This window comes from Orbicella faveolata, unplaced genomic scaffold (assembly GCF_042242905.1).
Source record: "Orbicella faveolata isolate gen_17 unplaced genomic scaffold, um_ofav_v1 contig_46, whole genome shotgun sequence".
Lineage (NCBI taxonomy): Eukaryota > Metazoa > Cnidaria > Anthozoa > Scleractinia > Merulinidae > Orbicella > Orbicella faveolata.
In genome coordinates this window covers 6,336,590-6,362,620 of record NW_028301576.1, presented here as the reverse complement: position 1 = coordinate 6,362,620, position 26,031 = coordinate 6,336,590, and the positions used below count along the sequence as shown (strand labels likewise).

Below are 26,031 nucleotides of genomic sequence, written 5' to 3'. Positions count from 1 at the left end.
AATGATGGTAAATGAAAGTGAATGAGGGTGAACAATGGTGTATGAAGGTGCATGACGGTGAATGAGGTTGAATGATGGTGACCGAAGGTGTATGAAGGTGAATGAGGGTGAATAGTGGTGTAGGAAGGTGCATGAGGGTGAATGATTGTGAATGATGGTAAATGAAGGTGAATGAGGTTGAATGATGGTGAATGAAGGTGTATGAGGGTGAATGAGGGTGAACGAGGGTGAATGAAGGTGAATGAGGGTAAATGAGGGTGATGGCGTATGAAGGTGAATGATGGTGAATTAAGGTGATTGAGGATGAATGAGGGTGAATGATGGTGTATGAGAGTGAATGAGGGTGAATGATGGTGAAAGAGGGTGAATGAAGGTGAATGAGGGTGAATGATGGTGTATGAAGGTGAATGATGGTGTATGAAAGTGTATGAAGATGAATAGAGGTGTAGATAGGTGAATGGAAGTGTATGAAGGTGAATGAAGGTGTATGAAGGTGAACGAGAGTGAATGAGGCTCAATGAGGGTCAATGAGGGTGAATGGGGGTAAATGATGTTGTATGAAGATGAATGAGGATGAATGATGGTGTATGAAGGTTAATGAAGGTGAATGCGGGTGTATGAAGGTGAATGAAGGTGAATGAGGGTGAATGAAGGTGAATGAGGGTAAATGATGGTGTATGAGGGTGAATGAGGGTGAATGAGGGTGAATGAGAATGAATGATGGTAAATGATGGTGAATGAGGGTGAATGAGTGTGAATGATGGTGAATGAAGGTTTATGAGGGCGAATGAGGGTGAATAAAAATGAATGAGGGTGTATGAAGGCAAATGAGGGTGAATGAAGATGAATGAGGGTGAATGAAGGTAAATAAGGGTAAATCAAAGTGAATGAGGGTGAATGAAGGTGTATGAACGTGTATGAAGGCGAATGAGGGTGAATGAAGATAAATGAGGGTATATGAAGGTGCATGAGGGTGAATGAGAGTGAATGATGGTGAATGAAGGGGAATGAGGGTAAATGAAAGTGAATGAGGGTGACTGAACGTGAATGAGGGTGTATGAAGGTGCATGAAGGTAAATAAATGTGAATAGGGGGGAATGCAAGTGACTGAACGTGAATGAGGGTGTATGAAGGTGTATGCGGGTGAATGAGCGTGAATAAGGGTGAATGCAAGTGACGGAACGTGAATGAGGGTATATGAATGATCGTGGATGAGGCTAAATGAAGGTGAATAAGGGGAATGAATGGAAACAATGGGTGAACTAGGTATTAACAGCGGTATTGGGTATGGTCAGCGGTTTATTATCAACACTGGGAAGAAGTTCTCGGGCATGATGATAAAGAAGATTAGCGTCAAGGGAAAAGCATTAAGAGAGGAGGTTGTACTTGAAAGAGTTTGTGGTGAGTTGACAGAAACATTCAAGGTTTAACTGGACTCTTGTGCCAGCGAGTTCGGATCGGTAAAACATTGTAGCAGTCTGTCCGTAGTATAAATAAACAACAACAAAAACCTTTATTAGCGTGTCTGGGGTATTTAGAATTTGAGAGGGTTTTTGATTTATTTAGTGAACAGGCGAAGTTCTTTCGCTACAAATACGCGGTACTTAGGTTAGGTGGTATGAATATGTAAGGGACGTATGAAAAAGTGAGGAAGTTAGGAAGATTTTTCAGGACAGTTGCAAAGATGGTGATATTGTACAGTCGATCGTTTTGTGTTATCTGGAATGTAACAAGCGCTACAGTTTGAAGTATGTCATGGAATTTCAGAGCAATGGCAAAGCAAAATGTCGGAGGTTAAGTATCATCCATATACGCCAGAGGATAAGGTTTTCTTTGTTAAAGTTTGGGTCTGCTGCGGCTCTTAGTCTTCGGAAACGGCTTCGTAAAGTTCTAGATCTCCATATGTAGTCGAACGTCCAGCCACCTGTTGGATTGCGAAGCAGATCGCAGCGATCAATGTTACGGAGGACAAGAAAAAAAAGGATGCCTGGTTATAAGTAGTAAAAATAAATGTGTTTGAAGGAAGAGAACTTGTTCGTGTTAAAATAAGATTTAATTCCCTTTCTCGCCGAGTTATTCTCGAAGGTTTTTTCAGAGCTAGGTGGTAAACCAAGTTGGCTACAACTTGTTTGGTAACAAGCCATCATGTCGTCAAGGTCAGTTTAAAACCTTTCATTTATCACATTTACGTCATTTTCTGGCTTTATAGTCGTACGGTTTACTTGATGTACTTACTTGTTCAGAGTTGTTCCTTTATGTTTCAAGTTGGCAAATTATTGTATCCAGGGTAACAGCAGATCCTGCTTTTGGCAAAATGTCACAATTTTTTTTTTTTCACCTTAAAGGTTATGGCTATTCCGTTAAGTGTCTACTAGGGTGGCAAAGAGACGATCACGATTGTGTTAAGGAAAGATATAAGCCAATCAAACTGAATGAAAAGCTTTTTCGGTGTGTGTGCGCAATTTACATTGTGTGACTTGTGTAAATTAAATGCAAAACGTAGCAATTCAAGGTGCTGAGAATAATTGCCAATCTGAATAGCAACTTGAACTTTGTGTTGTGACTCCAAAAATAACACAAGTCTTGGAAATGACTGAGATTTTAATTCATTTGTAAGTATTTTTACAATTTATGCACCTTCCTGTGGGGCTGGAAATTACATCCTTCTTTTGCTCAAACAGTGGGAGTGGAGAACAAAAACATCAAAAAGGGGAACGCAGAGAAGTGGTAACCAGAAAGATTATGGCATTGGTTGCTAAATATAGCTCAACTTACACAAATAACTTCCTTTTGATAAAACAGAGGAAATGTCAGCTTTTGTCTCTTTTAACTTGAATACAGGTCTAGTTGAACCTCCTAGCGTTACCTACTCTCCTCGTCAAACAGTTCTCCAGATTACAAAAAGTTTCAAATTCAAAGCACTATATTTGGAACCTCTTGTAAGCAACCACCTCTTAAGTGGCCGCGACCACTTCACAAATAATAGAGCCTAAATTTCATAATCTGATGTTGTATCATTATTGCATTCCTGTGTAGTACAAGAGACTGAAATTTGTCATTGGAAAGTACCAGATTCTTTCTCAAAATTGACTTTTGACACGAATAAAACATTTAAAATATGGGGTAAGTCTCTGCAGTTACCATATGCTAATGAGGCAAAATTCTGACCCAATATGGTCTAAGCTCTCATAAGCAGCCACCTCCCGTAAGCAACCACTTAGGCTTGACATTTTGGGTGGTTGCTTACGGGAGGTTCGACTGTATTTAATTTTGTTCCGTCGTACAGGTATTTCATGATAGCATCTATCTAGTGCAACATTTATGCCAGAATACCTAAATAGCATTCCTCGGGTTCTGAACAGGGTTTGTACAGGTCCTGGAAAACCTGGAAAGTCCTGGAATTTTATTGTGGCATAATTTTTCCAGGGCTGGAAAGTCCTGGAAAAAGGCTACTGGTCCTGGAAAGTTCTGGAAATCTGTTAAACTCAAGTAAAAAATATGAAATGTATGGCAGACAGTAAGAAGAATTAACATTGAGATCTCGGGAGTGAAAGGGATAATGTGAATTTTAGAGTCCTGGAAAAATCAGTCTGAGTCCTGGAAAAGTCCTGGAAATTTTTTTCTGGAAAGGATATGAACCCTGTCTGAAGCTTTAAAATCCTCCCAAACCCCCCCCCCCCCCCCCCCTGCTATGAAAGGTACCCTACAGTAGGAATTAAACTCCTTGTAAGAATTTGGTTGCTAAATATAGCTGAACCTCCTTGAGTAACTTAAAAAGAGGCAATGTCAGCTTTTTTCAGGCTTTGTTTATTTCTAATTGAATGTGGGTGTTGTGACGACAGCATCTATAAGTGCAAAAGGCCTGTTAGAATGCCTGAAATAAAATTCCTGAAGTCCTGAACATTCAATTTTTTATGTGGGAGTATGCCCTCAGATCCCCTTCTTTGAACCCTGTAAATACGCTCAAACCTTCACTAATGACCATACAACTCCTCTTCGTGAAACAGTCAAGGCAATTCAGCTATGATTTAGGGGCTCTGATCCTTGTGTATTTTTATGACTTAACTGGTGCAGTGTCAAAACTGCTTATACTGGCTTAAAATCATCTATGTTTTTCAGACTGCAATGATTTTACTTTTTAATTTTCATGGGGGGTCATCACAGACATTTAGGGGTACACGGGGGGTAGGAAAAAAATTTCTGATGAAGAGGTACTTTTTATCAAATCCCACCAGCTGTCCCCCTCCCCACCCCATAAAAAATGAACAGTCCCTAATGAGCGATGTTTCTTTCAAAATAACAAACATAAATTGCAGTGACTGGAATAAATCAATAAATCAATAAATAATGGCAAATTGATAATAATATTGTGGAAGTAGGGTATGGTTTGCTTCAACAATCACTAAGTTAAGGGCAACCAATGTAAGTGGCAAAAAATAACATTACAAATCCAAGATTAATGTGCTGCGTGTATTTATTTTGTAGACAAGTGTGATAAAGATGATTTTGGTCTTGCTCAACTTGCTTGAATGTGTTTAAAGTAAAAGGCCTACTAATGAGTTTGCCTCAGTCATTGTCATTGACAATATCAATGTTAAAACTGATGAGAGTTAGAGATTTCTCTTCACCTAGTGTTTAGTTGTTGTATGTAACTTTTATTTGCTCGGTGTGTCCATTCCTGGGTTCTCAGTACATGTGAGGGGCCCTCATGTGAGGCCATGTAAAGGGAAATTGGGCTCAATGGAAAGGCCTGGTTGAATTACATGAAAAGAATGTTTTGGACAAATAATAGACCTCATACTATTTACAGTGGTTGTAACTTAAATTGCAGATTGGGGATGAAAAAAAAAAAAAAAAACACTGACTTGCATCTACTTGAAAATAATAATTTAATTACAAAGTATGTTTTTTAAACTCAACACCAGGTGGGTTGACAGTCATGTGTAAATTCACATAAAACACTTATTATTTATTGATTTAAGCTTATGTGTAGTCTCCCACTACCGCCAACATTCAAAGGAAAACAAGTGCACAGAAGTGGGAGATCAAAAATGATTGAACAATAACATCCAAGAGTAGTAAATTTTTTATTGAGATAACAATTCAAGACAGGCAGTAACACGGTAATGAATATGTAAATGCAGGGTAAATGAGATGATGTCTCAGTTTAGTAGAGCAGTTAGTATCCAAAGCAGGATCCAAAACCCTTGAACATCGGCCAAACAAACGGATGGCATACGTACTACAACAAGAAAACAAGAAAACATTCTTTAAAAAACGTTTAAAACAGATCTAAAAAAGTAAAATTGTCTCTAAATTTTCGACCGCCTTCTGCGGTCTTCTTCAGAGAATGATGATTTCGCGCGATTCACAGAATTTTTAATAAGCTGCATGGGACGTTATTGCTCGTTGCCCCCTAGGGAGGCAACCAGTGACGCGTAAACCCTTGGGAAGGGTGCTCTTTCATTTACGGAGTTTTTGTCTAAGAAAGAGTGCAAGGATTTTCAGAAACAGTCTTTTGTTCTTGCCGCTCACACCTGTTTCAAGAATGTTGGCGTAACTATGATGTATATCGTGGGCGGATTCAGCATGTTGTTTGATTGCGGAATTGACATTTCCATTGGTTCCGGGCTTGTGTTCGGTCCCCCGAGATTTCCAATTTCTTCTGCTTTCCCCGACATACGTGAAAGAACATGTCCGACAGGTCACTTTGTACACAATGCCTTTTAATTGCTCTTTTGTCGGCCGGTCCTTGGGCTTTTTGAAAAACATTTCCCAATATTTGTATTGGTTTGAAAGCTGTCCTGATGTTTTCGCGGCTCAAAATGGAAATGTCAATTCCGCAATTAAACAACATGCGGAATCCGGCCACGATATACATCCTAGTTACGCCAACATTCTTGAAACAGGTGTGAGCGGCAAGAAAAAAAGACTGTTTTTGGAATCCTTGCACTCTTTCTTAGGCAAAAACTCCGTAAATGAAAGAGCACCCTTCCCAAGGGTTTATGCGCCACTGGTTGCCTCCCTAGGGGGCAACGAGCAATAACGTCCCAGCTTATTAAAAATTCTGTGAATCGCGCGAAATCATCATTCTCTGAAGAAGACCGCAGAAGGCAGTCGAAAATTTAGCGACAGTTTTACTTTTTTAGATCTGTTTTAAACGTTTTTTAAAGAACTATGAGCACAGATCGCTCCAACAGTTTTATTTATAAGAAAGCATTCGTTAAGATATAAAGGGAACAAGCCGAGCCACAAAATTTTTCACTTATCGTGATATAACAAGTGTATAAATCACACAATCGTGGCGCGAACATCTGACAAATCAAGAGAAAAGCCACAATTTCAAGTCCGATTTTCTTAAAGTTCAACTATCACGCAAAAATAATCCACAATACTGTTCATTGTTATCCAGCAAACGAAAGCGCGCGTGCTAAACAAACGTTTTCAGCATAGCATGATTTCCATTGACTAGTTTTGATGCAAAAAAAGCTTACATGCAATTGAGACCTGGCAAATAACTGGCCTATGTATGACACTGGCAGCTCCTAGAAAAGGTTCGTTTGATTCTCATGATGAGAGGAGAAATCGGCCCAGAAACACCAACCTTCTCTCAACTCGCAACGACTGAATGTGTCCTTCATTGCTGTCCGCGTGTAGTCCGCGCGTTTATGACATATCCACGCGAGAGCCCTTTCTTCATATTAGGAAGTTAAATTTGATTGGTTCGGAATAATCGGCAGCATTGAACCAGAGTTAAACGCTTCTAGGTGATATGCTTCTGATGTAAACCAAAAAAAAAAAAAATTTGCATAGCGCGAAAAGGCCTAGGTACGAGTTTATCGCTACAGTGTGACGCAGGACTTGTAAGTACGTGTAGCGATTTTTTCCGTAAGGTCGCGTAAGAAATAACAACAGGAGACAAAGGTAAACTATTCGTTCTTTTCATTCCTTTATTTACTCTCTTTCTATTCAACAAGATTGTGTGCTCCCTGTGAGTCAACCAAAATTAAGTACCTTTCAGTTCGACCAAGTCAAACTTCGGTGAACAGTTCACAGTAGTCGCAAGTACTACTGAAAAAAACCTGTAATTATTTCTGCTTCGACCTGTTTTTCGATTAGGTTTGACCAGAGAAGATCAAGGTATAAAGTACCTTGATCGTCTCTTGGTTCGACTCATTGTCTACGGCGTTTGCAAAAACGCGAGAGGACTGGGATGAGTTTCGTATATTGATTACATTGAAAATCTAAACATTTCAAATGAAATGTTACTAAATGAAAAGCTACCCAGTCAAGTTTGAGAGTTTTCAGCGGAAAATTGTCCAAATGGGAGCCTTGCAATAGTGGCAAAATTCCATACAAACCCTTACAATGTTGTGGCCTGTCTACCCAGTCCATAAAAACTCTCTATTTTAGGTGATATTTGAAGAGCTATCATTTTGCCATTTTCCTCCTCTAAATGCCTCTATTCTTCCTTAAGACTCTCAAATTTAGTTTATCTTTCATTTGAATATCATAGTTTTTCAAACAAACGGAAAACAACCATACTCTTTCCCAGTCCTCTCACGTTTTTTTGCAATGGGCTATTGAGTGTCGGAAAACCAGAACCAAAACAATTACTTACCTACTAGGCTACTCAGCAAATCTCAAACCGTAGTTAAACCAACTGCAGGACCAAAGTACAGTGGAAGCTCTCTTAAGGTTACAGTATACCTTCGGGTCGGCAATTTTCTTCAAATTTGGATTTTTGGGTCAAAATAGTGGTCGAAGAATAATCTCTAATTTCTGAAAAAAAAATTGGAAAAGGCTAAATATTGGCGGAGAAATGGCGGTTTTACGTTTTCACCGGAAGTAAAAGTTTACCTCTTGATTGACAGCCCTATAGCGCGTATGCAATCAACCGAGACGATTTTCGCGGGAATTACCTATATGGATGTCACGAATTGACTACTCAGTTGATCAGCATTGTTGTTCTGACTACCCAGCATCTTTGGTATTAGGCGTGTCTCTATTAAGTTATAAGTAAACATAGACCACGTTTAAACCATGGACTAGTTCGAAAAAGCGAAAACAGCGAAGAACGAATGAAAATACATCAATGAGTGAAGAAGCGAAAGTTCGCCACGCGGATGAAGCTATAGTTATCGTATAAGGCGGGCAAATATTCGTGGTAAGAGAAAAGAAAGGTTCTGTAAAAATTTCGGAACTTGACAGCAATAACAGGGATGCTGACAGAGACTCTTCTGATGAGTCCGATATCGACGAATCGTCGGACTCATTGAGACCATTTGAAATATTATCCATGCACAGCTGCCCACACACAGTTGCTCTCCGCGCTTTCTTTTGTTTGTTTCCTTCGCTCAGCCACTCTAGCGTTCGTATCCTGTTTAGTCTTCTCCATTTTGCCAGACCAGCTTCAAGAAAAACCGAGCTACAGAAAAATTATCTCTCTACCTTCGGTTCCTTGAGCGCATTGCGAAACACAAGAGTTTTTTAGAGATTCGCGCGTAAATTTCACCAGGAGGTTAACGGTAGTAAACTTTCCCTGCACTGATTGGCTTAGTTATCTGAGAACCCAGTTGAAGGCGTTTGTGGGCGGAGTTTGTTTACGAAGCAGAAAATGTTTCTTAGCGCTGTTTTCTCGAATAAATTTTTTCACTTGAAGCAGACACTTGAAAGAGTTATAACTCAAAGGGAATTTGTTCAATTGCTCTTAAATTTGGACAGTGGCTAGTTTAACATATAAACTACAAAAGCGTGTCTGGGAATTGTTAATTTCGAAATACTTTTTCTTCGAGAGCGATTTTTGTACGATCACTCCACATTTTTTTAAATCCTATTTCGAAAATGTGCTGTAACTTTTTACTGCAATTGAATATGCCAAAACGCAGACACGTTTTTTAAGCGCTTTGGGCCCTGAAACCGAGGAAAAAATTAAATTGGCGAAAAACGAAATTCGCTTTGACTTGTAGCTTTCGAAAGGTGATTCGGGCGCTCGCATTTAGTGGTCGTGAAAAATTCGACAATTCATTTTCTTTCAAAATTCTTGGTATAGTTTGATAGCCAGCCCCATAAGCTTTAATTTGATATAGGGGTTTAGGTATCTACAGCTTAAACTGCACGCGCTACATCGCTTGCGCGCGAGACACCCCTGAAGGTATACTGTAACCTTAACGGACACTTCACAAAACCCCGTTTGAACTCCCGAAAAAACCCTGTATTTACTCATTCACGTGAGCGGCCGCGGAGACTTTGAGGGCTTTGAGACTTTGAGAGGCGGTGCCCTACTGTGCCGCAAGGATACACCGCCCGTGCTTGATGGATTTGGTGTGGGAAGGGCAAGCGACACGATGTTGTTGTCGTAATTCCCCCTTTCCATGCCCGATTCATCAGGCTCCTCCTGGTGGCCCGGTTGGCCCTACTTCCCGACATGCAGGCCTCTATTGTGAACGAAGGTAAGTAGTATTTTTTGTTTCAAAATCCATACGTTAAGATAAACACAGTCCAACGACATTTTCATTTTCTTTTCTTTTTTTTCGTTTTGTTTTTGTTTTTGTTTGTTTGTTTTTTTTTTGTTCGAATGAGCGTCTAGAGGCCATAGCCTGGGGTTACCGTGTTGAAATTCGTCACCTACAGGATTAGATGCCTTAGCCCTGCTTGTTGTTGGTGCTCCTTGAGGAGCGATTTCTTTCACGGTTCCTGGAATGGGTGTATCCGTTGAACTTATCGAACAGGATAACTGTTAAACATTAAAAGTGGGATTTAATTTTTTTTAAAAATTTCCATAACTAGGAATCTTGGCATGTCCCAAACAAGAAACCCATGATGTTTGTTTAATTATTCAATGCAAGTCTTGTTAGGTTTATACCACTCTTATTCCCAGTAATGCTTGTTTTAAATACTTTTTCGCTGACCATGTGACGAAAAGAAACAAAGGCGCTGAAGATGAGATATACATTTCTCCATCATGTTTTATTGTTGCACCTTTGGCGGTTTTTTTTTTTTTTACCTTAGTTTGTGAACTTTGTTCATCAAAAAAGATCACTAAAGTATACTGTGGCACAGGGACTTTAGGGTGGAAGGCTTGTAGAGCTGTAGCCCTACCACTTTTTTTGTTATATTTATTGGGATTGTAACCATAACGGCGTGATAAATAGTGTAACAGTGACCTGTAACGCTTGGTTGTCTTGGCCAGATTTGATACCCTTACCACAGGGCTTCAAAGTGATGCCTGCGATCCCTGTCAGGCAAGCTACTTCGACATAGTGAGCTATTACAATATATATTTTGATATTCTTTCTAGTTTATACTTTTATATACATGCATGTGTATAATGAAGGTTTACTGAGATCACACTGTAAAGAACTGGTTGTAATACTAGTCACTTCAAATTTAAACCTGCCATGTAAACCACTTGTCTACCTTTCCGAGCTTATTCCTGTGTTTGAAAGGTCTTTTTATTGCTGAACGGTGTAGTGATTCAGAAACTGAGATTTGTTAGATAAAAGATTACCACCAAAAACCAGAAAAACAGAGGTTATCATTATACTATTTTGGAAAACAGCCCTAAGAAAATAGTCGCGCTGATTTGTTAAAAATCGTGTTTCTATTTAACTCGATAGAAACACGGTACATTTTTTCTATTTCTTAAATATTGCCAATTTAATGTGAGCGCTGTGTATACAGTCAGAAGCATGTTAGGGCTATATGCTTCTGATACAATGGAATCCCGATTTATCAAACCCACGATTGTTTAAACCTCCCAATAACTCGGACCAAAAGTCGTTTAAGTTGGTTTTGTTTTCCTGTAATTTTATCCCCACTATCTTGAATCTCGAACGCATGTCTAATTTACCAATATTCCCCTAGAGAGGGTCTTTCATACTCTGGCTGTTTGGCGGTTTAAGCCAATTTTGAGTGCCGGTTTGCGGGCACATTCACATTTATCTTGCGGTTTACGGTTAAGAAATTATGACGCAGTAGCAAGAAATCATAAACAATACTCGTGGTTTTCGTTGCTTGTTTTTGTGGCGATCATTGAAACATAGCGCCCAAAAAGACAGCCCCAAAAACGTTTACATTTACGCTCCGTTATAAACATCTCGAGCTATCATTGTGTTTGTGAATAGTCCATTAGAAGTCAAAACTTTTTGTTCGCTGGTTCCCGAACGGAGTTAGAAACAATATTAACTCATTCTGTCATTACGATCTTGTGGTCTTTGAGTTGAATTGCGAGTAGAAATACGATTATTTAGCTAACATCTCGTAAAAAATTTGTTAACTGTTAAAAGATCGATCGTGCTGACACTAGCATTTTGCTTTTGCTTCTCAATGACTGGATTTGTACTTTTACAGATTGGGATTGTAACAGGTTTAACTATTATATCATGACTTTTATTTGTACATTTTAACAATCAAATGTCACTGTTAATTATGTCTGATAATAGTTTTAATTTAATATCCAACAGGGCGCATTTGCATTTAAACGAGCTTTTGGTCATAATATCCGATATGTGGAGAAATAAAGTTTTGTTAACCTATAGTGTTCTACTAGTAATCTATCTTTTAGTTAACTTTTAGGAAAGAGTCCATTAGGTGATGTTGTTTACCATTGTAATGTTAAACGATAAGTATTGTGCGTGATCTTTATATAAGATTGAAGCCTCGTTAAGCTCATCTTTTCTTCCGTAGGGTAGATTTTGCAATGTTGGCATTGTACGGTTAGTTGTATAATCAGGTAAGTTATTTTAACGTTTATTTTTGAACTACGTCTGTGAAATTAAGTAAGGGTCGAGAGAATCCCTCTTCATTTATACTAATGATTTATTTGTAAAATTGTTGAGGCAGTTGTATTCTCGGTCAATTCTTGATATTAGGTATGAAAATCCTTGAGAATCAATTATCCCTGATGCTTTTTTAAGGTGGCTGACAACAGTTTCCACTCTTTACATCAGTTATATCTTGATGGATCAATTCTACCACTCTTTGTCAGATGCTGCTGCAACAGTGGTATCACACATATGCCCTATCATTGGTAAACAAGTTGTAGTCTTTTTTCAAATAAAGCATGTTAACACAGCAACTGTGTGAAATAAAAAAAATTCTTTATTTTCGCTTTAAGGATGTAATTAAAAAACGAGCTCCGTGTATTGTAGAAATGTTATTAGCATGACAAGATACAACGTTTTGCAAAATTCATAAAACATTTCGCCCTCCACACGATTTTTTTAAACTTTGTAAAAAGATGTATCTTAAGGCATTTTTATCACATTGCAATAAGAAATAGTTGATGTCGCTAGTCTAGAGTTTTAAGTTATAAGCACTTAAGGTAAAATTAAACGTGCTATAGGTTTATACTGTTGATTTAGTACCCTATTGTGACCCAAAGATGACCAAAAATTGTTCACAAGCGATTGGGCATTTGCTTCAAACAATATTGTAAAATCACTCGGGAAAAAGTGGTAGTATTGATCTGTCAAACGATAACTGCTTTTAAAAGGGACGAAAACTCTTGCCAGCCATCTTATGAAAGTCAAGTTGGGTTCGTTGCTGACTCTCTCGAAGGGTAACAACTTTTCGGGTTATGTTACTTCGAATCCGTCTATCATTTTTGTGTCGGGATCGCCATCTGAAATGGTTTCAATTAACATGTTAAATCCAGGTTATTCAAGACATATCTGTGAGGCCGAGACCTATTTAACGCTTCTACGACAAATTGGCAGATCTGGGCATTTCGTACCAGCTTATTGCTGAATTGGATACCAGCCTTAAACTGGAAGCGGATAGCGTTGACCAACATCTGCGCATCTAATTCCGACGGTTTCACATCCCCCGCTGGGATGATTAAGTATGGCTGTCGCCATGACCTGTCATATACACGGCTAGGTCGGTTTTGCTCTTTGAAGTAAATCCAAAGCAAATTCTTGCCATTGCCGTACGTGTAATATAAATCAATTATCGCATCTTCTTTGTTGAATGGCAAGTCCAGTTTGAGCTGCCTGTCTGAACCGTGCGAGACGATGATAGGGTACTCCCTCGACGAGGGAAAGAGTTTGTCGTCTAGGTATGGCCCACAATTCATAATGATCTGAGTTTGTTGTGACTTCTTGAAGTTCAGCTTTTTACAGTAAAAAGCGGACCATCCTTCCATCAACTTGCGTTGTTGGGAATCTTTCAGACAAGTTCTGCCGCCACCACACATGAAGAAGCGTACTTCGTTCCGTAGAGCACCAGTGATGATGACATCATGTGGCCCCAGGCGAATGTCGGCCACTCCACCTGATCCAACTCCAAGAACCACTGCATTGAGACTCTTCCAGTCACCTCCACCTGTAATGGTGACTTTTCCTGTGCCTTGGGTGAACTTGTTAGCTACGATAATGCTTCCAGAAGATTTTCCGCCAAGTTTGTAAGTTTTTCCTCTTGTTTTCGCAAGGACAATATTCTGACCATTTCCAACATCAATTTCGGCGCCCACGTCAGAAGGGAGAGATGTCGAATCAAGGATTGTGTCGAACTCTTGTCCAAGAGCAGTCTCAAGGTATTTCAAATGCTCGTACAGGATTCTTATTGTATATTTTGTTGTCGTGCGGCTAAATTCTTGATCGTTTTTTCGAAAGAGCATTAATGGGAAACGTTGGGCAAAGTCTAAAATGAGGTCAAATAAATTTGATGATATTCCACTCTTAAGCTTGTTGCCCCATTCGTGGTCAATAAGTACAGTTCGTGGAGGGCTTGATTTATCCTTGAATACCAGTTTATCCTCTTCAATGCTTGCTGTCAAATCATCAATACTAGTTATGGACTCAAAACGTAACTGATTTCCATTGTCGTCTTCCTTAATTGTAGCCATGCTCCCTGTTGTTGTATATTTAATTCTAAGTACTTTAGCTTGATTTCTCTTCATGGAATTAAAATTGGAACCAGGTCTATAGATTAACTTTCTGTCAGCGGTATCCTTTGAAATGGTCCCCAAATTTTTTTCTTTGTCGCCTTCTGCTGGAACAATCTCAACAGTATTCAAAAGAACGTCTGCATGATCATCTTGTAGAACGTCGATGTGAAATTCTTTTTCGGCCTCTTTCCAGTCTCCATAAATGGTTGTTTTGCATCGGATAGTTCTTCCGTCATCTCCCATAATGACGGAAATCGTCAAATAATCCACCACAACAGGACCATGGAGTACATAGGTGTCTGCACCCGGACCAACAATCAACCGGTGTCTTCCACGAGTACTGACCAGGGTGTCATCTCCACCTTTGGCTTCAATAGTTGTTTGTCCACCGACAGCCATAAGAAGGTTCTCTTTGTCACTTCCAACGATTTTTTTGCACGACGAGAAGCTGATCACATTCATCGCATTTACCAACCTCAAACTTCCTTTAGGTGGTTGGAAAGTTATAAACCCTTCATCGTGTTTATACTTTTGGTATATATTAATAGTGTCAATCTTGTATCCCTCGTCTTCATAATACTTAAAGGAAATGGTACTTTTAGTATCTTTGCCAAGACTGATAGAATAGTCGCGATGTCTGTTAACGAGTCTTCTCGGCAGTACCGTTACACCTTTCTCAGTTGAAATCGGGCCACTGAAAAAATCCGAATGGCTGAGAATGTACCTACTTGCGCCATCATAGTATTTAGCATCTATGTTAATATCTTGATCGTAATTCCGACCGGGTTCAGGAGGTCGCACCTCAACAGTTTGAATGTTTTTCAAGTAAACAACATGAGTAGAAAAGCGGGAGAACGACCCAGTATTGACTATGTTATCAATATTTCTTAAATGCCATTGGCCGTAATAACTATTTTCAGTGTGTAATTCTGTAGGGAAAGTCATATATTGGATAACAAGAGTGTTGTCACCTCCACCACCAACAATGTATTTCGCCCAGTTGTAAAGGCCACCATGTCTAATCCCGGGTGGTGCGTTCTCTTCCGTCTTCTTTGTGTAATGATACCAGTTTATTGTCGATCCGATGGAAACAACATTGTTTCCTTCGCCAGTGTACACCACATCACCAAGGCCGTACGAAACATCGATAACATTGTGGTCATCACTACCAATGACAGTTGTTGGAACGTAGTTAGACAAGAGTGCTAAATTGCCTGGTCGTGCAGCAGAGATTTTCTCAAATTCATCGAATAAGAAACTTCTACGAAAAGCACATACTAATAGTGCTTCCACTTTCCTCCTTCCGGAGTAACGTAGACGTCCATTACTGTAGGACACCAAACTTCTAGGAATACTACTAACGGCATTTCTGGCAACTCGCACCGATGATGTAGAGACTGCATAAAAAGATATCCCATCGCAAAAATACTTCACACCAGTTTTCTCTGCTAAAAACCATAACATTTTACTTTTTAATTCGTTAGCGTTGCCCAGCGATACAGGGTTTTTCCGGTTGAAAAGGTCTACAAATTTCTGTTTAAGATTGCCGTTCGAAGAAAGGAAAGCTGGCTTGTGAATGAGTTCATTGAAGCCGTCCGGCCACCCAGGAAAACAGGATCCCAGATTAATTCCTGATCGTCCTTTTTGGGAGCCTGAGGTATATCCAATAGCCAAATATATTCCTTTTACTGGTGATATCCTTGAAGGATTGCGGCAGTTATAAGCTTCCCATTCTGGCCCCAATGTGACATAATTTCCATTCCAAAGGTCTTCGTTATAGATCAAAGGTCTACCAGATAGTTCTAAAGTATCTTCTCCCTCTTGACCTTCGCAACGTGTGTCGACAGCAGGCTCACAGTCACTGATAATATCGTCACCTTTCCCGCCCAAAAGAGTGTCTGTTCCGCCATTAAGATAATCATTACCCGGTCCATCAAATATGGTGTCGCTTCCCCCTCGTCCAAACAATATGTCATCTCCCTCTTCACCATAAATTTGATCTGGACCAAAACCAGCTACAATCTCATCATCATTTGCTCGATCCCGCAAAGTTTTACCCAAAGATGTTGCATCAACTAAAGCTACTCGATTGTTCTTGTTGTTAAAATCTGCTCTCGCTCTGGCACTTAAACACCTTGTAACGGTTTTCATCTCAGCTTGGAGTGTTTCCTTGTCAGCTTCTATGCCTGCAACATCTGCATCTACATAGTAAGTGAAGATGTCAAATCCCCTTTGCTGATATTCGTCTGCCATGTTATTCAGATATGTTTGAAATGCATCCGATTTTACGTAGGTATCAAATTCATCGTGTACTCGTTGTGCAGTTGTTCTGAAGTCGACCAAATCAGCAAAGAAACCAAGAATTGTATTAACAACTTGCAAAATCGTACTAATCAAATCTACGACTGGCCCCAAGGGTGGGAATACAATATCTAAAGCTACACCTATTCCGTCCAGAATAGCCGCAATTCCATCAAAAGCAGCCATGACTCCATAGATTACCGCTTTACCCACCAGGCCTTGTTTAGCAGCATCACTTGCAGCAATATCATTCTTTGCCATTGCCACAACACTCGTACCAACTGATATGGCACCTCCAATAAAAGACCCAAAGCGCTTAGTCTGTTCCAGTAACTTTACACTGGCTTGGGTTACTTTTTCCAAAATCTTGTTTTTAACCCTCTTTCCAACAAATGTCACAACATTTTTCATTCCACTGGCAAGACCAAAGCTCCCTTGAGCAACTCGAAGTCGACCGTTTCTCGTCATTTCATTATATTCACCCTCTGTAATTGAACCCTGTGCTCTTAAATCGCGAGCTCTCTTTATCATATCACTTCCAGCTGCAGTATCAATCCCTCCCTGAGCCAGACTAAAAGCAGTGGTAGACGTCTCAACACCGATGCCAACCTTACGTAAAATTCTACCAGCTACTTTTTTTGATGAAATCCTTTCATTTTGCTGAGCTAATTTCTTTTGGGTATTGAAGTTCTGTTGAGTCAATCTCTGCTCGTCACCAACACCTGGAAGTTCTTTGATCTTGTCAAATGATTCTGACACAACCATTTCTTGGAGGTTACTTACTCCGCTTCTCTTTGCACGAAGTTCTAATTCAGGCTCTATGTTATTTTTGACAATTTTTTGAAAGTTTTCATCTCTGAGTTCATCGACTGTAATTCCTTTCTGTAACTTGTATTCTAGAGCATCGTGTTTGTAATTTAAGCTTTTCATCGTTCCTAGAAGCAAAATATAAACGAGGAATTTATGATACTTTTAGTGCTAGAGTAAAGACAGCCAAAAGCTCTTCTTCAAACCAAACTATATGAAGTTTTTATGTTTCTAACTTGTCATAAATAATTACTCTTAGCTTATTCTATTCTCTTAGGGCCTCACACAATACCATTTTTTAGTGAAGTGCGCCCCCTGTATAAATACTGTTATTAATGTATTCCTATTTTGAATGGAATTCTTGATTGACATGTATGATTCTAAACAAAGTGGCAGCCTAAAGTGAAAGAGGAAGGAGATGATGACGACGACGACGATGATGATGATGATTTTGGCGTACGTTTGGTTTCAGTCGTATTAAGTTAAGTGAATTTAAAAACTACTTACTTAAACATTTGCTCCTTGCCGATGTTATGCTATGACTAAATGCATTGATACGGTGATTACCTTTCGTTAACTCTTTGACATCTTGAGGGAGACCAGCCATAAAACCACCAAAGGTGGATCCTGCTCCTGACATGTAGTTACTGTATCTTATCAAGTCGTTCTCTGTTTCACTCTCTTCTCCAGTTTGCACCAGACCTTTGAGGCCCACGTCCTTTATTGGATCTGATTGTTCTTCTTGAAGTTCTGGCAGATCAGTACCTTAAACAAAATGAGTATTCCCACAAATCGTGACAAAATCACATGGGCCAATGGGCGCACACACCGAAATAAGCTTGAAACAAAGAACAGAAACGTAAGCAAGTAACAAACCAATCAGCTTACCTATGGTCATCATATTTCTCTTTCCATTTAGTGCATCATCAAACTGCGTCAATATTGTGTTGAAGTCAGGGTCAGTCTGCAACTCTTCCAAACTTTGAAAAAAGGAATCGTCTACTTGCTTTCCCTGAGTAGCACTTTCTTCTATCAATAAAGCAGTCAGGCTTTGAACAACGACTTTTGGGTCAAAAGAACCCCTTCTGTTTTTCCAAGAAGTTGAGACTTCGTTGCACAGGATGTTAGACAAGTTGTTGAACTATTTAACTTGCAATGATTTGGTGAACAAATCGTCATTTCCTTGTTCATCATGTTTAGCGGAACTATGTTTGGCAGCCTCAATAAACTGGAAGATGTTAAACAGAAATTGTCAAGTGCATCAGTCTCTTATCAGTCTTAATCCCCAAGACCTTTTAACGCATCAACCCTCTTACAGATAAAATAATAAATTACAAACAGAATGCACCGAGGAATTGCAAACAGCGTATGTGTCATTCAGTAGCTAAGCATGGGTCTGGTTATTTTGTTATAAATATGGGTTATTAGCCAAGCTTGTTCAGTGAGGTTGGCTGGATACTGGCGAATCCTTTTTGTATGTGTTTATGTAAGACGCAGTCGAAGCTCACAAACACGAGAGAAAAACGAGCCTTTTTCACCGAATAAGCTTGGTCTTATATGGTATGCCCTATGTACCACTGGGCATTCCGGGATTGAATGTGAGTGAGTGTTATATGGTATTAACGACACACTTTTCCTGCTGGAATCAGCTTGTAATCCCGAGTGGGAAAGATGGCACGATCTTACCCGCTAGGGTAGACATTTACAACACAGTATTTGGTTCATCTTGCCCGCTTCTGGAACTACCCATGCACTAACAACTGTTACTACAGTTGAGGCTTCAGTCTTATAAGTTTATTTTAGTTTTAATGGGCATACAAGGAGAGAAAATATCAAAGTTTATCAACACAAAGCAAAATTGACCTTTTCGCTTCGTTTCTATGTCAAACTAATAATAACTGCTGTAACAGCTATTCCTAGAATGAAGGGAATTCATGCCTGTGCTTTCTTACAGAAAAATCATTTCTTAGGAAGAGCAAATAGTTTCAGCAATGGGTATTAGTAACAGTTCGAGTCAAGTCACTCCGACCAAAATCAAAGGGTTGATATATGTACTTTTTGTTCTTGTTTTTTAGAGGGAGCATATTGAAATTAGTTCTTAATGATTGTTCCAAGACACAGCGACAGAATTTGAATAATGTGCTTCACATTTTCAATTTGAGTTCAAAGCCTTGTAATCGAACGATCTATTGTAACAGCTCAATTACTGCATGCTTCAGTTTATTGGCATAATAGGTTTTAATTCAACAAGGCTAGACCACTAAATTTTAGGTTTCCATCGATGCAAATTTTGGATTTGATTTGTGGAATAATAAATTGCAGGGCTTTATTGACGAAAAAGCTCAGAACTAAATGAATTGAACACTAAAGGCGTGAACACATCTGAGGAATTCTATCAGGTTTAAATTAGACACGGTTGTCCTTACGAATTTGCGTTCGCATTTTCTTTATAGCGTAGTGATATCTATTTTTTGTATGGCCTGAGTTCAATTGCTTGACACAGCAAACAAGAAAGGTAAAGAAAAAGTCCTTTGAATTGGGTCTTACATTTAAATGCAACAGTCACTGAATAGAGGCAGGGAAACAAGGACCTCCCGACAGGATGGATATGTTACATGAGCTTGGCAAGAACATAACATGAGTGTCAAAAGAGTATGAAACTGGCCTTATAACAGCACAGTAATTTAGAAGTGAAACGCTGTAAAAGGAAAACAAAACAAGTAAACTAAACTGCAAAAATGTAAGAAACTTCATGTTTCAATAACACTGTGAGGAAATTAAGATGACAGCGTTAGAAAGAATGACATGAATTTATCGTGATAACCGTGAATATAATAATGCAATTCACTGGGAGTATTATACAGAGAACAACGAACAAAATGTTTTCGAGCATTTGCAAAATGCGACATCTCCCTTACTTTGTTCCTTTGGAACGAAATTATGAATCTAAAATGAATCTACAAGAAGCAACCGACGTTTTGGTTCACCACAAAAGTATGCAAGACAGGTGTTAAACTGTCTCCTTATCGAGGTTTTAGCTTGGTACCTGGTTTCAAGTATCCTCCTCTAACAAATCAAACTCTCAATGCGGAGGTTCTTCAAAAACACGGCAGCTCTGTATCGATGCATAATTTTTTTCGCTTTCAAAATACTTTGATTCAAAGGCAGTCTTCACACTATGCCAGACTGAGAAATTTGAAAACGCAGCTTTATTTCTACGATTAGGCCTACCATCCACGCTAATCCGTCACGAAAACGGAGCTTTTCGAAAACGTTCTTCAAACCAGGGGAATTTGAAAACGCGAGCTTTTCGTTTTCGTTTTCGTGTGGACAGAAAAAATTTTGAAAAAGGAACTTTTCGAAAACGATGGCGTCACGATTATCATGTGATTTCTTTGACCGAGTTTTTCTCAACCACAACTCCAAAATGACCGGCGATATATTGTTGCGTTTTAAAATTCCTCCGGCGCAGTGTGGGCGGAAAACATGTGATTCGTTTTTAGAGTGAAACCTCCGTTTTCACATTCCTAGGCAGTCCTTAAGATACGGAAAACGTTTGCATCAAGGTTAAATACACGTGGAAACACGAAGAATGAACTTTCAGGAGAACAAAATAACCGACTGATTGAATCTAGTCATCCTGCGGCGAAAGATTGAACTCTTACACTTTTTTCTTTTCCAAACTGCTATTTTCTTTCCTTCGACTGCTTACTGAAAAATATCTTACAGCACCTTCATTATTTTGTCTTTCTTGGATTTCTAACTCCCAGGAGTTGCTTGAAAAGGGAAAAAATGAAATTCAAGAAGCGTTAACAACTTCGTTATTATGATACTGGATATCCAAGGCAGCGTTAACTCCATAGATTATCAATTTTCAGAAAAATTTCATTAGATGTGTTCAGACGAGGCGATGAGGACATGCCTTTAACGTGCTTATGATGAAATTTTAGGATGCACCATGCAGTTCTTGAAATATATCATACCACCAAAGAGCTATCTTGAGTTTCTTTATCTCCAAATTCTGGCTTTTAAACGCGTGCTGGAAAATATACTTTCTTGTCCAGTCTTGTTTGATTCATAATCACTGACGGTTGAGAATCACTTTGAGTTTTCAGTTTAAAACACGACACGCAATGATGACATTGTTTTGTGATAAGCTACTTATGACATTTTGTATAAACTGTTCCTGTACAAGGTAAAACCGAAGAAAACACTTTTCAATGTTACAGATTTTTTTGATCCTTTCCGGTAATGACGCTAACGCTCAAAGTGTCTTTAACAATTTTAACGCTATTTTCAAGGCTTGTCATGTATCACACTGTGGTCACAAAACAAAGAAGACATGCATTTTTAGAACAAGGACTATATTTGTAAATACCAAAACTCTAATACCACATGTCTAACGAATATAGAACACATATAACCAAAACAAACAGTGTAGTAATATAAATAAAGACTCGCTAACTTATCAATTACAAGGTAACAAAAAGCCGGTGACATTGTGTGAAAATACGCATCAAATTAGTTTTACCCTAAATGAAAACAATAGTAACAAAAGATCACTGAACTTACCGTAAGTATAATAAAGAGGGCAATTAACCACCGAAATATTTTCAAAAGTGTCGCAAATTGCGACATCTTCCGCAGTCTATTTTGTTCACTGGGAACAAATTTAAGGATGTATATACGTACCGTAAGATTCACCCTTAGATAATTCTTAGAATTACACGTAACTACGGCTCATCGCATTCGATGATGGTATTCCTGCAGGTGTCATATTGTTCGACGTTTGGTACCGGCTGTTTATAAGTGGTAGTCTCCCACTGTTAAATCTTTTAATGCAGCCTAACGCAAATAATATTTCTCTATAGCTAGCGTAACACGGTAAAATTTTCCAGGTGTAACTGAGTTCCTCTCCGCCCTAGGAATCACAGTTCACTATTCAAACGTTAGAAATCCCTCGCTTCAGGATCATTTAGCATACTCCAAGAAGTATAGAAATTCAATATGCGAGAAAAATGAAAAACAGGGGGGGGGGGGGAACCACTTTCAGTTTTCTTTGAAATGCCGGTAATTCAGGATTTTAGCAATTACCAGGAATTACAAAAAAAGCCTGAAAATGCCTCAAGGGCCGCCTTCTAAATAGATAGTGTGTATAAACACGTTGATTTATTTGAACAGTGGTGTGAGTTCTTAATAAAGAAAAAAGCCTCTAAACGTTTAAATTAAGACTAGTTCAGAACATGTTAAAGACTTGAAACTGCAAGCATGCTGCCATTTCATGATTCTTAAGTCATAATGAAAAGATTGTGGTCTTGTTTTGAAAATTTTAAACCGTGTGTTGAAAAACACCCTGCATAACTATCGTAGTATTTCATTTCGATTATGATTACATCCTATTAGTTGCAATATCTTAATTGTCCAAGATTATCCTTTGTTCGGGTCCTGATTACCATCAATTGTTAACCAGCTTGGGGATAGTCTCTGACGGTTGTAAATAACACTGTGGTTTATCAGGTTAATGGAGGTCAGTCACAGTTTGCGCATATTGAAAAGTTTAGCCTCGATTTTCCAAATTCGTCGTTTGTAATCCGCGTTAATCTTCTCCATCCTTAGCCATCCTTGTTCCTTTATGGCTTATCATTATCTCTTTGGTGTTTTTCTATCTTATTAAACTGTTATTTTCAGGTTTCCTACCATTTAAAGATAATTTTGTATATGGCCAAAATAACTCAAAATACCGTGACTGAGCTACTTTGATGCACAGCCCATACTTCATGAATCAGATTCACATTGTTTGATAAAAAAGCTTCGTTTGGTATGACGGTGTTTCTCTGCACAGAAAACAGAGGAAACAAATGCTCTAACTTTACAGATTTGGTTGATTCAGTCCGAACCTTGCATGAACACTGAAAGATGCCATTTTCAAAGCATATCGTTTCTCACAGTGAGAGAAAAGGCAGAGCTGAAAGTATGAGATAATTATAGATAAGATCTATCTAGAAACAAGCCAAAAAAATTATCTAACGCAAAAACGGTAATGTAATGTATTAATTAGTTAACATAGTAAAATCAACAATGCGATTTGGAGCAAGAAACAGTGGAATTCTGAAATAATCGCACTGGCTTTCGTTCAGTTTGATTGGTAACTTTAAACAAGCCTTGAAATCTGATTGGCTGTTTTGTTTTAGTGTTTCATTCTTATTGGCTTAAAAAAAGATACCATCTATAGAAAAAATACTACGATTCGCGAATAAATTGCACTGCTGATAACCAATCAGATTGCGAAATCACAAGTGATTTCAAAATGAATGTAGTAAAAGAAGAAATAATGCACTGCATATTGGTGTAATAAAATAAATGACAGACAAACTTTGAAAGTGGCATCAAATAACATGAACATGACAAGAAATAACTTCCCGTTTGCAAGGAAAGGAAACGATGTAACCATCGATATAGTTTCCACTAGATAGTTAAAATGCGAGATCCCAGAGCCGTATCCAGAAAAAAAAAATATGACTGCATGAGGCAATGTCCATGAAGAAATTATGAGTGAGGCAATATCCATGGTTAAATTCTCTTTCCAGGTATTTGGAATGTTTATGATGACTATAAACAACAAAAACGAAAGAAACTGACTGAGGCCTAGATCTACCCAACTAGTTAAGGAACAGATACAAATTAAAGGATTTAATGCATGGAATCACATTAGTCATATCAGAAAGAGCAAAAGAGCTATTGGTCAGTATTTACCTTCTTTGACAACCCAGGTGTTTTACTGTTTTATATGTGGTACCTGGCTATGGTAATTTATGTTTGTCGCTTTAAGGTTATAACGTAAAAAAGGGTTTTGTTTTTCTTTCCTAAAATATGGTTGCTCAAGAGCGGACAAGCCGCACTTGAAGTTAACTTTCGCCGGAACATTTCGCCCGCCCGAAAATATCGCATCGTCCCGGCTAGCAGCCCCTGGGTCTTCGAGGATGGTTTCTATCGAATTTAAGTACGAACGGCTTTTAGAGCGCCCCTTCTAATAGGGTGTTTAATAAACATAAACTCAATCTACCCCTAACCCTAACGAAACAGCTTAACTAAATCTTAGCCCTGTATGAAATTGGCTTCCAAAACCGTGATAAGGTCTATTCAGATGTAGCGGACAGAACTGGTTAAAGGCATTCATGTCTGGTATTTACTTTCGGCAAGTGCTCCATGATAATGCTCTAAAGTTCCGAAAATAGCCACATTCGGAAAGTAGTAGATCCAACAAGCTGAAACAAATCTGATATTTGTGTTAGATGGCCCTTATTAGGTCTTATCACAAAGTTTATATTACTGAAGAGGGACAAATGATTTTCGACAAAATTTGTCCCTTCTTCTCTCTATCTATTTGAAAGCAAGTTATTTAAAAATGAATCGTCCGACAAGTGGTAGCTGTTAAGCTTCCCAAAAATGGCGACAAACGGAAGTTTAATTTCCAACCTCAGAAAGTACGCGATAAGAAGCAGTTGCTAAAATCGGAAAGTAGGTAAAAAGGTGAAGTCTGCATACGAGCCAAGTGGCCCATCTGGCCGGGACTTATCCCGTTTTTTGTAGCATGAAGCGACTAGGAGTATTTCTACTCCCCCTGGATGGGATGCTAGTCCATCGCAGAGTTACCCCTAGTATTAAGCTCGCCGGTACCCATTTATGCACCTGGGTGAAGAAAGGCACTGTGAGAGTAAAATGTTTTGCCCAAGAACACGAGGCAATATCCCCGGCCAGAGCTCGAACCCTGACTGCTCGATCCGGAGACAAAGCACACTAACCATGAGGCCACCGCACCTCCGACAAAATCCGAAAATAACGAGGGTTATTACTCAATTTTTGTCTGTGCTTAGTTTCATGCAAAATATGGACCATTTGGTTTTAAACGTTAAAAGGCGTCGCAAGAGGAAGAATGGGAGGTTGATTGTATTTTCAGAGGACTTACCATTGTATCCTGGATGTCTCTCTTGTCTTCCTCCTCGGATCACACCAGAAGTCGTATGTTACCACAAGCACTAAGGAGGCTGTAACGGAACTAAACATAGGACTAAACCAGGACAACTTATCGTTGAACTCTTAACTTGATCTACCAAGTACCGTTGTGCAGACTTGGTAGAATTCAGCAAAACGCCTCCCGCACGGTTCGCGTGATCAAAGACTGAGGCAGCCTTGTAAACCGGATCAGAACCAATCAAGGTGGTCGATTGCTGGCCAATGTGGGGACAACAATATGTTAACGTTGAAAGTGAAACAATTTTACCATTCCAGTCTGGGAGCTGGTTGGCTGTTCGCTTCTAAATCCTCATCGTCAAGAATCATGCCATCGGCGCAAATCTGAAATAAAAGCGCTTTCCGCAAGATTCGGTTAGTTGTTAACATAAATTGAATACATCCGCTGGCTAACATGAAGTTCTTGATCACATTTTCTGACAGTGCTCCAAATGGGTTTGCCATTCTTATTTTGTGACAACCCATGAAGTTATCACTAGAAAAATTGCACACCTTGGATTTTCATAGGAAAATCCGGGTTGTACATTTGAAATTATACAACTAAGATTTTTGTCGTAAAAAATCAGAGTTGTACAGTCATGTTGAAAACAAACAAGAATCCAAGTTGTTACTTTGAAATTATACAACTTGGATTTTTGCAATATAGAAATCTGAGGGCAGGCTAGAAACCGTTACTATGTCTGTTGTTTATTTGGTTAGAGAAATTTTATTTTTATCAAGGGAAAGTCAGAGAAAAGCATTGCTCTGGACAGAATTGATGATAAATACATTTATCAGAATTATTTTTAATATGTTTATGTTTTTTGCTTTTACAAAATTTTACAGTCCCAGTGTTGTCACCGAATAGTCCGAGCACGCCTTCCGTGCCTATCATGGTAAACACCTGACACGTTTAGTTTTCAGGGCTTGGCTCTATAAAATGCCAACACAACTGAGAATAAGACACGTGCATTTAAAACGCGGCGATGAATTTCAAGCTCCCGAAGACACATGTTCAGTCT

At 38.9% G+C, this 26,031-nt stretch overlaps 1 long non-coding RNA gene and 2 pseudogenes across 1 annotated transcript; 1 reads left to right on the top strand and 2 right to left on the bottom strand.

The window, feature by feature from the left end:
• Positions 1–1,253: 1,253 nt before the first annotated feature.
• Positions 1,254–2,281, top strand: LOC149098141 (uncharacterized; annotated as a pseudogene).
• Positions 2,282–4,872: 2,591 nt separating this feature from the next.
• LOC149098140 (uncharacterized) lies at positions 4,873–8,821 on the bottom strand. The gene is made up of 2 exons (XR_016203614.1): positions 7,622–8,821; positions 4,873–5,242 (listed from the first exon to the last, which is right to left on the bottom strand). It is a non-coding gene; the product is annotated as an uncharacterized LOC149098140 (long non-coding RNA).
• Positions 8,822–11,750: 2,929 nt separating this feature from the next.
• LOC149098139 (uncharacterized) lies at positions 11,751–25,474 on the bottom strand (annotated as a pseudogene).
• Positions 25,475–26,031: the final 557 nt, after the last annotated feature.